At 32.9% G+C, this 14,486-nt stretch overlaps 1 long non-coding RNA gene across 18 annotated transcripts in view; it reads right to left on the bottom strand.

Annotated features, from left to right (window-relative positions):
* LOC120598611 (uncharacterized) overlaps positions 1-14,486 on the bottom strand; it is a 380,220-nt gene that overhangs the window by 229,284 nt on the left and 136,450 nt on the right. For all 18 annotated transcript variants that reach the window (XR_005651655.1, XR_005651652.1, XR_005651657.1 and 15 more), the window contains one exon: positions 9,909-9,953. This is a non-coding gene — a long non-coding RNA (uncharacterized LOC120598611). The remainder of the gene's footprint in view (positions 1-9,908; positions 9,954-14,486) is intronic.

Raw genomic sequence — 14,486 nt, 5'->3', positions numbered from 1 at the left:
AAAATAAGATTTGTGGTAGTGGAACAAATATCGGAATTTGGGTGTTCTTCCTTTAATTTTGGAAATATTTTTCCTAGACTTTGGAACTTTCTTGCAAACTTTGGGAGTCATCTAAGATTTCCAGCTTTGTGGAAACCTTCCATGCATGAATGGTTACATCTTATCAGTTTGACATCTAAAGTAACTTTTGAATAACCTACATAACTACACCTCTTCTAAGTCTTCTTTACATCGATAACTCTCCTCTTTCTTGACCTTTCTTGTTTGATCAATTTATTTAGTTTTCAAAGTTGTAAAAACTTCCAGAGATCATTAAAAAATGTAAATCATGCCCATTCTGAAATTTATTCATTATTCTTCATTATTTTTAGACTTTCATTCAAAGTCATTAGAATTGCATTCAAAACTCTTGTGATCTGGCACATGCTTACTTGTCTTGCCCCTCTCCGACCTGTTTACTGTGTTCCAAATACCATATTGTTATTCCTCAAGTGTGTTTTTCCTGTCATCAATATTTGCTTATGGTATCTGGAACTTTCTTATCCATCTTGATGGTTGGCCTGACTCTTCAGATCTCCACCTTTGTATTCCCTTTTCTGAGAAACCATACCTGAGGCTATTAAATGCTCTTAGATCTGTGTACATCCTTCTGATGACAGAGACTTAGGTCCATGAATTCCCAAAGCCTAGTACAGTGCCTAGTACATAGTATATGCTTATTACTCATTGATGAAATTCACAAATGAAAATACTCTTGAAAAGATGACAGTAAATGATGGGAGGCTACCTACGGGCTTTATGAATTTGGGCTGTTAAATATTTCTGAAGTTCAAAAAACTCAACTTAGATTTTGTGAAAATAATGGAAACCTCATTTAAAATAGAATCAGGAAGCCCTGTAGGGGGTGCTCTCATGCTCCACCACTCCTATCTTGGCAAACCATCACAGTAAGAAACATGTTTTACAAACTCCAGCAAGAGAAGAAAGATTTTTCTACTTGCTCTGCATCAACTCATCCAATAAGTCATTATCACCTTGAAACTCTTGCTCTTTTGCAAAGGACTTTTGTTCAAAATTACCCCTCCCACTTCTTCCTCTCCTCTATAAAAGCAAGCCCCTCTCTTTCGTTCTCCAGGCTTACCTATGGTCACCATAGCTTGCTTGTCACAAATTGCAATTCTCTGCTATTCCCAAATAAACTCAGTTCTGCTTTTTATCATTTGTTAATTATTTTATTTGAGGTGGACGATTTATATATTTTGGATTCTATATATTTTAGATAGCTAAGTGAAATTGATGACTAAAACTTGACATCTCTTCTTACCGACTGTGTGCAGGGAAAATAGAGTGGCATCATATAAATTTTGTCTACTTTCATAAAAGATATTGTTGCAAAAAGGTAATTTGAGAAAATCATAATTTGTTCATGTACTACCTTACTATTCTGGCTTTTCCATTACCTGGGTTGAAAAAAAAATTACTGAGTAATATCATGAGTGAAATATTAGGGATATAATAATGGCTGTACTGTTAATGTCTCGGTTTAGTCAAAACACTAAGGTTTTAGAAAGCTGTATGGAAAGTCTGTATTTGTGATTGGGAGACTGATGAGTGAGTCTTCTCTTCCCATTGACTAATTCATTTTGAGTTTCATTGCAGGTTCTTAAGTTGACTGGAGACCTGCTCTTCACAACACTGACTCGAATGTATGGAGAGTTCGAGAATCTATTTGGTCTCCATAGACATCTTAAATCAGGAGGTGCTCTAAGGTCGTTACTGATAAGACTGAGTCACTGAGGTTTGTTATAAAAAGGAGTAAGAGGTAACATAACTATCACATGATGGCAATGAGGTAAATACAGGTTAACTTTTCCCTTTGTTCAGTATATGATTTTCCAAATACAGAGGCTTATCAAATAATAGTTCTCTGATTTAGAAAGTATATTTTAAATATTTTTCTGGAACCATCAAAAAAGGAAGTAACTTTTCCTTTCTAATAATAGTAAACCATGGAAATATGTCCATAAGCAAGGCAAAGCAGAGAACTAAGGCAATTATAAAGATAAATTAGGTACAAAAGTTGTTTCTGCTTCAATAATCCAGGTAATTGAAATTAAAACAGTTTCAAGCATGTAACTGGCACAATCTTCCTCTTTGCTTTGGCAGTAAAGACACATGATTTTTTTTCATAAGCCTGGAACCAGTTTTAAGATGTAGCATTTTTCTTTGTCTGCAGCATATTTTGAAATATAGAATGAATTACTAGAGTTTCAAATGATATAGTCAAGCAATAAGTTAATTTGCCAGCAATAAGTTAATGAGAAAGTAAAGCTTTAACATGACTCTACAGAAAGAATTGGCACATACTATCCTTGCTATGTATATAGATCTGTATATTAGATGTGCATACATACATGCAGAAATATATGCATACATTTCTCCAGTTCTGACATTCTCTCTTTCCCAACAGGCACCTCACATTTTTTTTTTTTTTTGTCTAAAACTAGATTTATTTAGCTATCTCTCTCTACTTTCCAAATATTTACTTGTCCTCCCATATACTTTAGCTTAATTTAGGATATCATTATGCATCCAGGAATTCAAGTCATAAATATGGGACTTGTCCAAGTTTTCATCCTTCCCTTAACACTGTGATTTACCTCTTCCCTTTTGCTATCCCTGAAATAAGTGAGAAGCTCCAACGATTCTATTTCTCAAGCTCCAGTGACTTCTAAATCTATGCACCAGTGACCCTTCCCCATTCTCCATCTCTTCTTTTGTTGCTCTGTGAGGTCTTTGCCATTTCTTGCCAAGACTAGTGAAATGGCCTCCTTATTAGTATCACTGTGTCTGTTCTGTCTCCCCTGCACCTAGTCATCACAGTCAAACTACAATACAAATCTCGCAATGTCATATACCTGTGATGCCTAGAGAACGCTTGGGGTTTACTATTACAGGAAATATCTCTATTACATGCCTTCTACTTTGTCACCATTCCCAACTCACCTCCGTCACATTATTTTTCCTACACTTTGGAGGACTATATATCTTACCTTTTCTCCCACTCACCATGCTTTTTTACGTTTGCTTATCTGTCTTACCCAAAACACTGCAGTCACTATGGGAAAAGTTCCTGTGTTTTATTCTTCTCATTTCCCAAGTCCAGTGTCTGGTCCATGACAGTTTTTTAATATACTTTGAAGTGAGCTGAATATAACTGAGACTGAAGGTTGCCAAAGTAAATTAAACTTAATGCAATCACATATTTCCTTCTTTTCAGGTTTTTTGTTTTCCTATCACTATTTCTTATGCTCACGCTATTCTGTCTCTCATGGTTTTTCCTCTTTTCTCTCTACATTTCTTCTCTCTTCATTTAAATATTTGGAAAGCTGTGCATTGGCTCTTTCATCTAGAAGTGGTAATAGCAGCACTGGCCACTTTCTTGGTCAGAGGAACTTATTAGTGTTTTGCCAGCAATAAGAATTTGGGGTTCCTGGTGGTTGAGAGAAAGAATGAGTTCAGAAAGGAAATGAACAAGAGAATGTTCTAAAGAAGGCAACACTACTGAAACCAACATTTTGGGATGCAATACAAACAGATGTAAGAGGAATTGCTATCACCCAATATGGAAATTATGAGCTGAGCTCTTACTGTCTTTTGAGACTTTTGATACTCATATGCATGCACATGAGCATGCATATAAGTGCACACATGGACACAGGCACACACATATGTATGCACACACACACACACACACATACACACACACTCATACCTTTACACTTTATTATGCCTGAATTGTCCATTTCTCCATTTTATAAACCAGTAAGATCCTACCCATTCTTCAAGTTCCAGGTCAAACGCCACCACATTCTAGCTCACATTTATCCCACTTTACTCTGATAGGAATGACTACAAACCGTCCTAAATAATATATTTTTAATTTCTAATCTTTTGTGGAAAACACAATGTAAATTAATTACTCTATAAGTGGAATAATGAAGAAAAGGTAGAAAAATATATTTAATATATCAGTTTAGAATTATTAGATTCAGCAGAAATAAAATCAATTTGTAAAAATGCTAAAAGGATTCTAAATACTTATTCCTAAATTCTCTACTTATGCCATAATGAATCAGAAACAGTGTGTGAAGTGGAAGCAGTCCACAGATCAGGATTTGAGGAGCTGAGTCTAAAGAAACTAGTATTAACTTACAGAGTGGCCAGTGTGTACATGCTCGCTAAATGAATTAACAAATGTGTTTCAGTATCAGCATGGAAAGACACCAGAGTTTTTTTTTTTTTTCTTTTTTTATTTTTGACATGTTTCACGTATTTCTTTAAAATTTTTGAAATATTTGCTATTAGCATTGCCCAAGTGATTCAGAGTTGGAGTTTCCCAGCAGGGGGTTTCAATCAGTAATTAATCCATTCCTCAGCTAGCATTTATTGAGCATAATATATATGCCAAACAATGTCCTAGATGTTAGAATCCAAATTTGCACATAACATGGTCTCTGAAAACAACAGAATGTAATCTTCAAAAGTATCAGGTTAAGAAAGTCAGCAAAAGTCTGTGGAACTTTTCTACATTCGTGGAGACTAATAAAATGTGACTACTAAACAAGGCACATCATTTTGGCAACAAATTCTTACACTCTAAAGGGCAGTTGTTGGAATTTATTTGGACAACTGATGAAACTCAAGTGGGATCTGAGGATTAGATGGTAGTAATGTATCAATATTAATTTCCTGATGCATTAGTTGGCTCCAGCTGCTGTAACACAATATCATCTACTGGGCGCTCAAGCAACAGGAACTTACTTCTCACAGATTTGGAGGCTGAGAAGTTCAAGATCAAGATGCTAGCCCAAGCCATTCCCTGGTGAGCATGCTCTTCCTTATTTGTGCTTTCACATGGTTGAGAGGGAGAAAGAGAGTAAACTCTCTGATGTCTGTTCTTATAAAGACATTAATCCCATCACAAGGGTCTCCCCTTCATGACCTCATCTAAACCACTAGCTCCAAAAGGCTCCTGCTACAAATACCACTACATTGAGATTAGGGCTTCAATATATAAATTCAGTGGGTGAGACACAATTCAGTCCTTGGAATGTAATTTTGACCATTTTATTGTGATTATGTGGAAAATGTCCTTGTTTGTAAGGAGACATATCCTAAAGTAGCTGAGGATAATGAGGCATTAGGTTGGCAATTTACTTGAAAATGATTCTTTGTACTATACTTGCAAATTTTCTATAAGTTTATGATTGTCTCCAAAAACAATTTTAAATGATATTGTTTCTGGTTTTCAGATTCTCATTTCTGCTTGGAAGAGACATGTGAGCAACCGTAATTAAATATCATTAAATGGAGTGAAATATATGGTGGTGTAATAAAGAATGGGAATAAAAGAGGGAAGTGTGAGTCTATCCAAAAGGAAAGCAGGAGAGAACTCAAAGAGGAAGTAGGTCTTAAACAGATCAGAATGTAAGGCAAATCAGGGGCCATTGGACTCATATTTATTCATTAATGACTTTGTGACAGAATTTGCATGTTTGATTTTTATTTTCTCCATGCATGTGATTTCCATTATTTTTATTCATTATTTCTTTTTTAAGATTAATAAAACACAAAAATAAGATTTCTTTTGTGAAAAGAAATGATGGTGATAAATTAGTAGTTTAAGGTTAGTTAGGGGTCAGATAAAAATGTGTCCAAAAATGATATTTCTTAGCTATCATTCTTTTGAATATCATAATCTATTTTAAAATCACTGTCTTAACTTACTTGGTTCACTCTGCTTTCGCCCTTCAGAACTCCAGAGATAGTTGAAAAGTCTTATCTGGCAGGTCTCCATATTGTTTGCTATGCCTATGGCCCTCCCTAAAGTATTATATGAACTTTTTAATGGATGAGGGAGAACAAGGGTTAGAGTGTTCTTTGATTTTCTGATTTCTTATAGACGTCTATGATTCACTCATTAATTGAGTAAATATTTACACGATAATGATGCAAAGGTAGCAAAATGCTTAAGGCTTATCTTGACTCTTTTAAATGGTTTTCTTTCTTTATTTTAATTTTAAAAATCTGAGCCAACATTAAAAAACTATTAGATTTCACATAAAAATTCCAATATCCAATTCCCTATACCTTCAAAAGTTAATGGCCCCTAGAATATACAATTGACCAAAAATTTTCACTGGAATGAGTGGAAGTAACCCTTGCATGACGAATATATAATCAGTTTTTTTTTTCCCAGTCTACTCCACTCCCTATTATATAATGTTAGTCTGTTTTATTCACTTGTGTTGTGTGCATGGTTCCTGAAGATACTTGCATTTTCAACTTTGGCCAAATAGTGGGAATGCTCGGACTAGAAGGACATTGAGAACAAAGACAATTTAATAGTATGCATTTGAAATACTAAATTACAAGCTCTGTCAAGCAAAAGTCAGCAACAAACTCAATTTTTTTTTTTTTAAGAAAAGATTGATGGAAATCCTTTCCTCCTTCTTGACTTATCCCGTAAAAAGGATATAAAGTTAGAGTTGTGTCTAGTGACTTCTGCAAATCAGATGAGGAGAAAAACCATTATGCACTAGGCATTACATTCAATTTCAAAAGAGAATTTTACACCCATTAATTCTTAATTTTTCTATAAAGGAAAATGAAATTGGTACATTGGTTCAGATATTTTAAATTTATATTACTGCTGAATGCAGGCTAATGTGGAATTACAGATTCTTTCAAGCATACTTCAAACTATTAATAACTCTACTTTTGCTCGTTGAGACAATGTCAAAGGTTCGTTTAAATGGCATGAGTAACAATTTGCATTATACAAAGTACCGAAAACAATACTCCCCTTTGTCTAACAGAATTCACATAAATTTCTTCTTTTGTGTATTACTTCTATTTTCTAAATAACAATTCCTATTTTTAATACATAGAGACACTTTTATTACTGTTTTAGCAATCATAATAATAATCTTACATGTGTACAATACTTTAAAGCTGACAAAGTGTTTTTAGGTCCACATGAGGTAATATATAAATAAGTTCAGCATCATAAAAATATTTTCATAAATTTGTACTTTTTGGAAATACTCAACTTGTAGGTATAATTTTGAGCATGAATACCACAAAAATATTTAAATTTAATATATAATTTTAAATAATTTTTATTATATATCAAAACTGTTTATATTACTTGAATGTCATTCTTCAGAAGAATTATTATTTGCACCCTAGATAACAGAAACTCAGGTGGCTGCCCCTTATAAAATTTTGGCAAGATAAAACATTTTCACTTGATTTCTCCCCTCGCTAACACTTCAATCCAATTTAACTGAACTGTCATTTTATTCAGCATCTACTAGATTCAAAGATGAGTAACACATAGCCATTATCCTCTAGGGGTTAACAGCCTACTTGGGGCAAATAGATACATGTAAGATTAATTTTTGTATGATATAATGTGATGAGATCTATTTTTCCCTAAGTGTGATGGAGATGTAAGACAACTGGTGAGAATGAGGAGGAAGGGAAGAATCTCTTTGAATACTTATGGAAGGAGGTGTCGCTTGGGGTGAACCTTAAAAAGACTAGTAGAATTTTAGTTTTACATACCTGCAACACAGTTGCATGAACGTCTATATTAGCTTTTCTTTCCCCTGACCATTTATGTGCACTTACCTAATAATATTTTATGCCTCTTTACTGTAACACTTTTTCTTCACTCCTTAATTTCCTGATTCAATGTACAAATGGGAATTATTGTTTTGTATGCCTGCCAAAAGTGTAATTAAGGAAGGTCTTCTTTCATTCTATTTTAAAGTTCTATTTTAAAAATAAATTTAGAGAGCCTATTAAATAAATCATGGTCCATCAGAAATATTGCCTAATATGCAGTCATTAAAAAGGATGAAATAGATAATATATATATTACTTAGAAGGATGTTCATAATTAAAATGTTAAAAACAGAATCATGCATATGGTATAAAAGCATTATGTGTACATATTGATATTGATGATTATGTATATAATGAAGGAATCTGAAAGAATAAATACCAAAACTTTAACAGTAGCTAACTTTGAAGGAAATACCACTTTCTATTTAGTATAATTCTCTATATTCCCCCTTCTAAGAATTAGAAAATTACTGTGACTTTTTAATTCAGTAATTTAATTCAATAATTCTTTACTAATTATTCAAGAGTAAATAATTTAATTCAAAATAAATTTTAGAAAATGTTAAAGCTCATAAATTATATGAAAATATAAATTCAAATTGTTGAAAACTCAAATTCCAGCAAAGAATGATAATTTTAAAAATCATGTTTATATTAGGGCAGAATTTTAATTTTATTAAAATTAAAGCCAAAATAGTTTTTAAACAGTTACCAGTATGGCTCATTATTTTCTGTCAATAAACCAAATCTTGGGTCATATCGCTTAAAGATGAAAGACAACTAATGTAACAAATTCATTAATCTGTTTTATCATTTTTCAATGCTTCAGTAACTAGAAATAAAATTTTCTTGGACAGTATAGTAGACAACATATAAAGATTAAGTAGAATCATAAAGCCTCAGGATTCTTCAGAAAATGATGCAACGCTCCATCACAAAGGCAACTACAGACTAGAACTATACTGTACCAGCTAGAAAATCGAAGGATTTCTTGGCCCCATCCAGATCTACACAGGTATTCTTTCCTATCAGTGAGAGCCACTCCTATACCACACAACCAGATCACCAAAAATAACATGTTCTTTCCATATGGCATTAAAGAAGTCCCAAATTCATTTTACATTGCTTGTTTTACTGGATCTTCATCTCAGTTCAGTAAGTGAACAAGAATAATATTATTACATGTATTTTGCAGATGAGGAAACTGCATGCTAGAGGCACCATAATTTGCCAGCCACAAAGCTCATGAGCAGTGAGCAAACTATTGTGTACAAACACATAGCAAGCATGTGATCACTAACTAAGGCATAAATAAATGCAACCTACCTTGACATTTTTAAGAGAACAGGCTGACTCCTGACCCACTATTGATTTTTACGTCATTGTTGTTTTGTTTTTGTCTTATGTTTTTAATCTTTACTGTCCTGCCTCTTTTAGGCATTGAGTAGTTTGTCCTGAATTAGAAAAGAGGTGCTGGAATGTGGGAGTGGGAAGCTGACCTACATCTGTACGATTTGCATATGATTCACCACAATTAAACAATTTTGTTTGAAATAGCTACAATTAAGCTATTATAGAAGTATTTACTAGACTAGGAATTCTAAATTTATCTCCACATAAGTCCTAGCCAAGAAAAAGAGCCACATTTTCTGCTACTTTTACTAAGTTCTTCAAAATTAATATTTATATTATTAAATCCTGATAGTTAACTATACTTATGGTATAGTTACTTAAGTTGTTTTTAAGAAATTACAGGTTTAAAATTGCAAAAAAAAAAAGATAGACAAAAGAATCTGTTTCTAACTATATATTATATACATTAAGATACATAAATGTATATATTATAAAATTGCCTTACTGATACATGGAAATTGCACACTGTAATGTCAAACTACCCTAAAATTATGGAGACACTAATACAAAAATCTAAAAACAAGAATAAATTCTGCCTATAGTAAAACATAAACTATAATAATGTGTAATAAACTATAGTAGTATGTAGTAGTAGCAAGCAGTATGGAAAACAATTCAAACTGAAGATTAAACACTATATGTTGAATGATTTCAAGTTTAGCAAGTAAGAAGATATAATACTTTTCAGTTATCCAGAATAGGCAACATTAATTCTATCTATATCTAACTTGAGGAGTAAATTATTGAAACACAGATAAATACAACATGTTTTATAAACAGAAAAGGATTCTTTTTCCTACCTGTATAGATGTGTGAAAGGTTCTGTGATTAATCTTCAAGATACCCTACAAAAGAAATAGAAAATAGATGACATAGAGAATAATAAATTAGCAGGGTTGTTTTCACATTGTTATCAGCATCGACGGTTAGTGGTCTATTTGCTGAAGGGTGGTGATCTGTTTACTGTGGCAAGGCACTGGCTGTTCCAATAACATATATACATGATTCTGGCAACATTGAAGGTAACATAGGGCATACGAGCATTAAAATAAAAACGTCATATACGGATTGAGCATTTTTGCTGGCTACAGAGTATGGATGAGGTGATTAAGACTCTTGTTGTTCACAATTACCAGCGAATTTAGTACTTTTTGCTATTGACTGTAATGGTAAAAAGGAAAAAAAATCGTACCATATTGCAAAAATGAAACAAAACAATAACTAACAAACAACAAAAATTACAAAACAAAATTTCTAGATTTAATACAACTTTTTATATCCTTAAAAATATAGGTACTAAGATTGTAGCCTATATTGTAGCTATGATCACAAGATTTCAGCTTGGAGTGAAATCAAGTCCTAAGCTGTAGAAATTTAAGAGAAGTATTACCTGGCATAGGCAAATACTGTAAAGAAATTCTACTGCCCTTCAATAGTACAGAATTAGTTTTAGAACTTGAAGGTAAATTAAAAATCAACAGGTCCAATATCCTCATTTTTCAAAGCAAATCAAGTTCACATAGCTAGCTTGTGGCAGAACTAAGGGTAGACTTTCCATCCCCCAGCCTCATAAGTTACTTAAACCTTTATAACTTTCAAGATTGGAAAAAAGTAGTGGAAGTGGAATTGTATATTCCGCTCTTGACAAATTCTTAATGAAGCTTCATACTCCTGCCTGAATAAATGACCTATGTCATCAACATTTATTGCATGCACCTCATTCAAAACTCCTTTCCTTAGAAGAGGGAGATACCAAAGAATTAGATGACAGGTTTCTTCTAGTCTTAAGCTGCTTACAAATCAATGAGAGAAAACAGGAGAAAAAATAAGGAAAAAAGCACATGAGCTACAAAGCTGACAAAACCAGTCAATAACATGACTAGCTGGATATGAGAGAAGCCATCCAGTAGTATTTCATATAAAATCTGTTTCCCAGGCAGTCTTCAAAAAAAAAAAAATCTACCATTGCTCATTAACACATACTTCTTTCTAAACTGATTTGTACCTATTATAAGCAGTAACAAGATCATTCTTTTTTGATCTCTGGCTAGACGTTATTTAAAAAAATATACGATCATTTGTGATTCTTAATAAAATATAATTTTTCGTAACAACAATGACTTATTAAGCCATTTCTTATAAATGCTTAGTAAATGCTTTCAAGAGATAACCTCTGGCCCAGTCTGTTTTGCTGTTAACAGTAACCTCTATGTATTCGGAAAGTGCAATAACAGAATCAACATTATGTAAGCATAGAATCCACCTCTGTACTATCAAGGCCTAGAATTTTGAGACTAGGAACTGAGCAAGTAGCAATACAATAGCTGTGGGATGTTTTCTTGTGCTATAATCTCAAAAACAGCTTGTGTGTACCACGCTGGAAGCTTGCAGTATCTTTAAGATGCCTTTCTCCTTGCTGGACAAACTCAATGATTAATTCATGATTCCTTCACAGAATGACAAAGGATAAGTGTTGTATTAAAAGTTCTAACAGACATAAAAAGAGACATTAGATAAAAAGTGTTTCCAAAATATGAAATTTAAATAATTTGAGAGCTAAAGTAGCTAGTATCTTTAAGAAGATAAAATATTATTTAGTAATAAGATGAGATGTATTTGTTGGATTTTATCACTCCAACTTTTCACTTCTATTTAAATCATGAAAAAAAAGAATGCTGAGACAATTTTGTGGCAAGATAGAAGCAACTTAACCCAATTATTTTTAAGAAAAATAGAGTAACAACGAATTACAAAGAAATACGTTCATTGAAATTTCAATAATCAGTAAACTATAAAGCATTTCTATATTTTCTATAAGAAGTCATATAATTATAGTTCATCACTCTTTTTTAAAGATAAATGATTATAAATACACACACATACATACTATTGTGGGTGGACACAATTATGTTGTATACGAGCAACCATGCTTAACCACTGAAATATATACTTCTAGTCCATTATGTATTTTATGTTCTCAAATATCTTTGACAACAGTTTTGGCATTTTTAATATCTCTAAAATCCAGGTTATGGTAAATAAACATTTCTACAAGTTTCAAAGTGATACATGGTACAAATGACTGCCAATTTAAGACAAGATTACCATAATGTAGAAGGCAAGATTTTGTAGACAGTTGGAGAAGGACAAAGAAGTAAATGTCAAGGTACTATTTTTAATATAAATTTAATTAGAAACTCTTCTTGTTCTCTGCTCTCCTTCTCTTCCACTAAAGAGACTATTGCTTATTAAAATGCTACCAAAAACACTTCAAAAGTTCTCTTGTCTTAGAAAAATGCACTTTGAGTAATCAAGAATATTTTAAATATTGTATAATCTATATAAGTTTTCATGCTTCAAGGCTTTAGTTATTTCATCAGAATAAGAGGTTACAACAGTGTATATTCTACAAAGAAGGCAAATTGCTCAATTCATTTGAAGAAGAGGAGCAAAATTAGACCTTAGCATTTCTACAAAAGTACATAAGGATGACTAACTTTATAATGTCTACACCATACACCTCTATCACAAAATAAGCATGCTTTTTATAATAAACACATAGGGAATTATACTTCAGATATGTATTAAAATACAATTTAAAAGTATAGTATAGCTATAGGCCACCAAGGTTAAAACCTTTTTGATTGTCTAGATAAGTCCTCTTATTTTACAGATATATAAATGAATTAAGATGTATACTATAACATTATGAGTAAAGCCTAATTTTATTATCACAGCATATGTTTTCTTTTGATTTTCCACTAAGCTTAGTTTTGCTATTTTAGGAATAACGAGAATTAAAACATTCACATTTTTAGCTTTGAGGTTTGCTTCCAGCTCCTCTTTAGGATTCAAATCAAATAATGTCTACTAGTAATGCATTTTTACTTGAAAACCCATATTCTTCTATTTGATCGACACAGAAGATTAAAAAATAAAGCTTAATTTAAAATACTAAAATTTCCAATATTAATTATTAACAAAGCATAGATTTTTGTTCAGAAGAAATAAATGTATATTTCTGCCTAGCCTTTAACACAGTCAATTTTCTCTTCTATGTAGTGCAATTTGCATAACCTGATTCTACACTTTGAGTCATAGTGCAGGGGACAGTGTGGGTTATTGTTAGTTTCTTAGCCTTGATTATTTTAGTAATCATGTTGGTAAGTTGTGGTTTAGTTAATGACACACAGATTCTTCTTACAAACATGTTTAAGAACCAAAACTTTTTTAGTATTATAATAATCTCCACTTCTTAACTAACAATCATAAGATGGTCTAAATCATTATAAGGTCACTCCTGACCTTCCAATAACTTCAGCTCCCTTGGAAGTGATAGAATGGTTTGAGAGTACAATTTTCCCCCATATTCACGGTTTCATTTTCCCCATATTCATGGTTTCATTTTCCCCCATATTCATGGCCAAAAAGCAAATAGGAAATTCCAGGCATAAACAATTCATAAGTTTTAAATTGCATGCCCATTTGAGTTGTGTGTTGAAATCTCATGCTGACCCAATCCATCCTGCATGGGCATGACTCATTCCTTTGTCCAGTGGACCCAAGCTGCATATGCTCCCAACCACTAGTCATGTAGGAGCTGTCTTGCTTATCAAATTGACTGTTGTGGTTTCACAGGGTTTGTATTCGAGTAACCCTTAGTTTACTTAATAATGGCCCCACAGTACAAGTGTTGTAATACTGGAAATTTGGATATGCTAAAGAGAAATCATTAGGTGCTTCCTTTAAGCAAAAAGTTCAAAGTTCTAGACTTAGAGAAAGAAAAAAAAACATGTATGCTGAGATTGCTAAGATCCATAGTAAGAAGAAATCTTGTATCTATAAAATTGTGAAGAAGAAAAAAGAAATTTGTGCTAGTTTTGCTGTCGCACATCAAAATGCAAAAATTGCAGCCCAAGTGTGTGATAAGTGCTTAGTTAAGATGGAAAAGGCATTAAATTTGTGGGTGGAAGACATGAACAGAAAACACATTCTGATTGACCCCAATATGTTGTGCCAGAAAGCATTGAGCTTATATGAAGATTTCAGGAAGGGATCCCCTGAAGTAAGTGACACAAAGCCATTTACTTCAAGAAAGGGATGGTTACACAGATTCAGGGGTAGTTTTGGACTGAGAAACAGAAAATTACTGGAGAGGCCAAGTCTGCTGTTGAAGAAGGTGCTGTCACATTTCCGGCCACGTTGAAGAACTTGACTAGAGTTTAGTACGATTGGCTGTTTTACACATCTGCTGGGTGTCTTGGAATGGATCTCCTGTTGATAAGGGGAGTAACTGTAGTTCCAACAGTAGTTTCATAGCCAAGGAATTTGATAATGTCTTTTCAAAGCCTCTATTGGACAGAATGATATGACTGGTT

Source organism: Pteropus medius, unplaced genomic scaffold, assembly GCF_902729225.1.
Source record: "Pteropus medius unplaced genomic scaffold, Ma_sr-lr_union100, whole genome shotgun sequence".
Taxonomy (NCBI): domain Eukaryota; kingdom Metazoa; phylum Chordata; class Mammalia; order Chiroptera; family Pteropodidae; genus Pteropus; species Pteropus medius.
The sequence above is the reverse complement of the archived record's forward strand: the minus strand, read 5'-3'. Positions and strand labels throughout refer to the sequence as shown.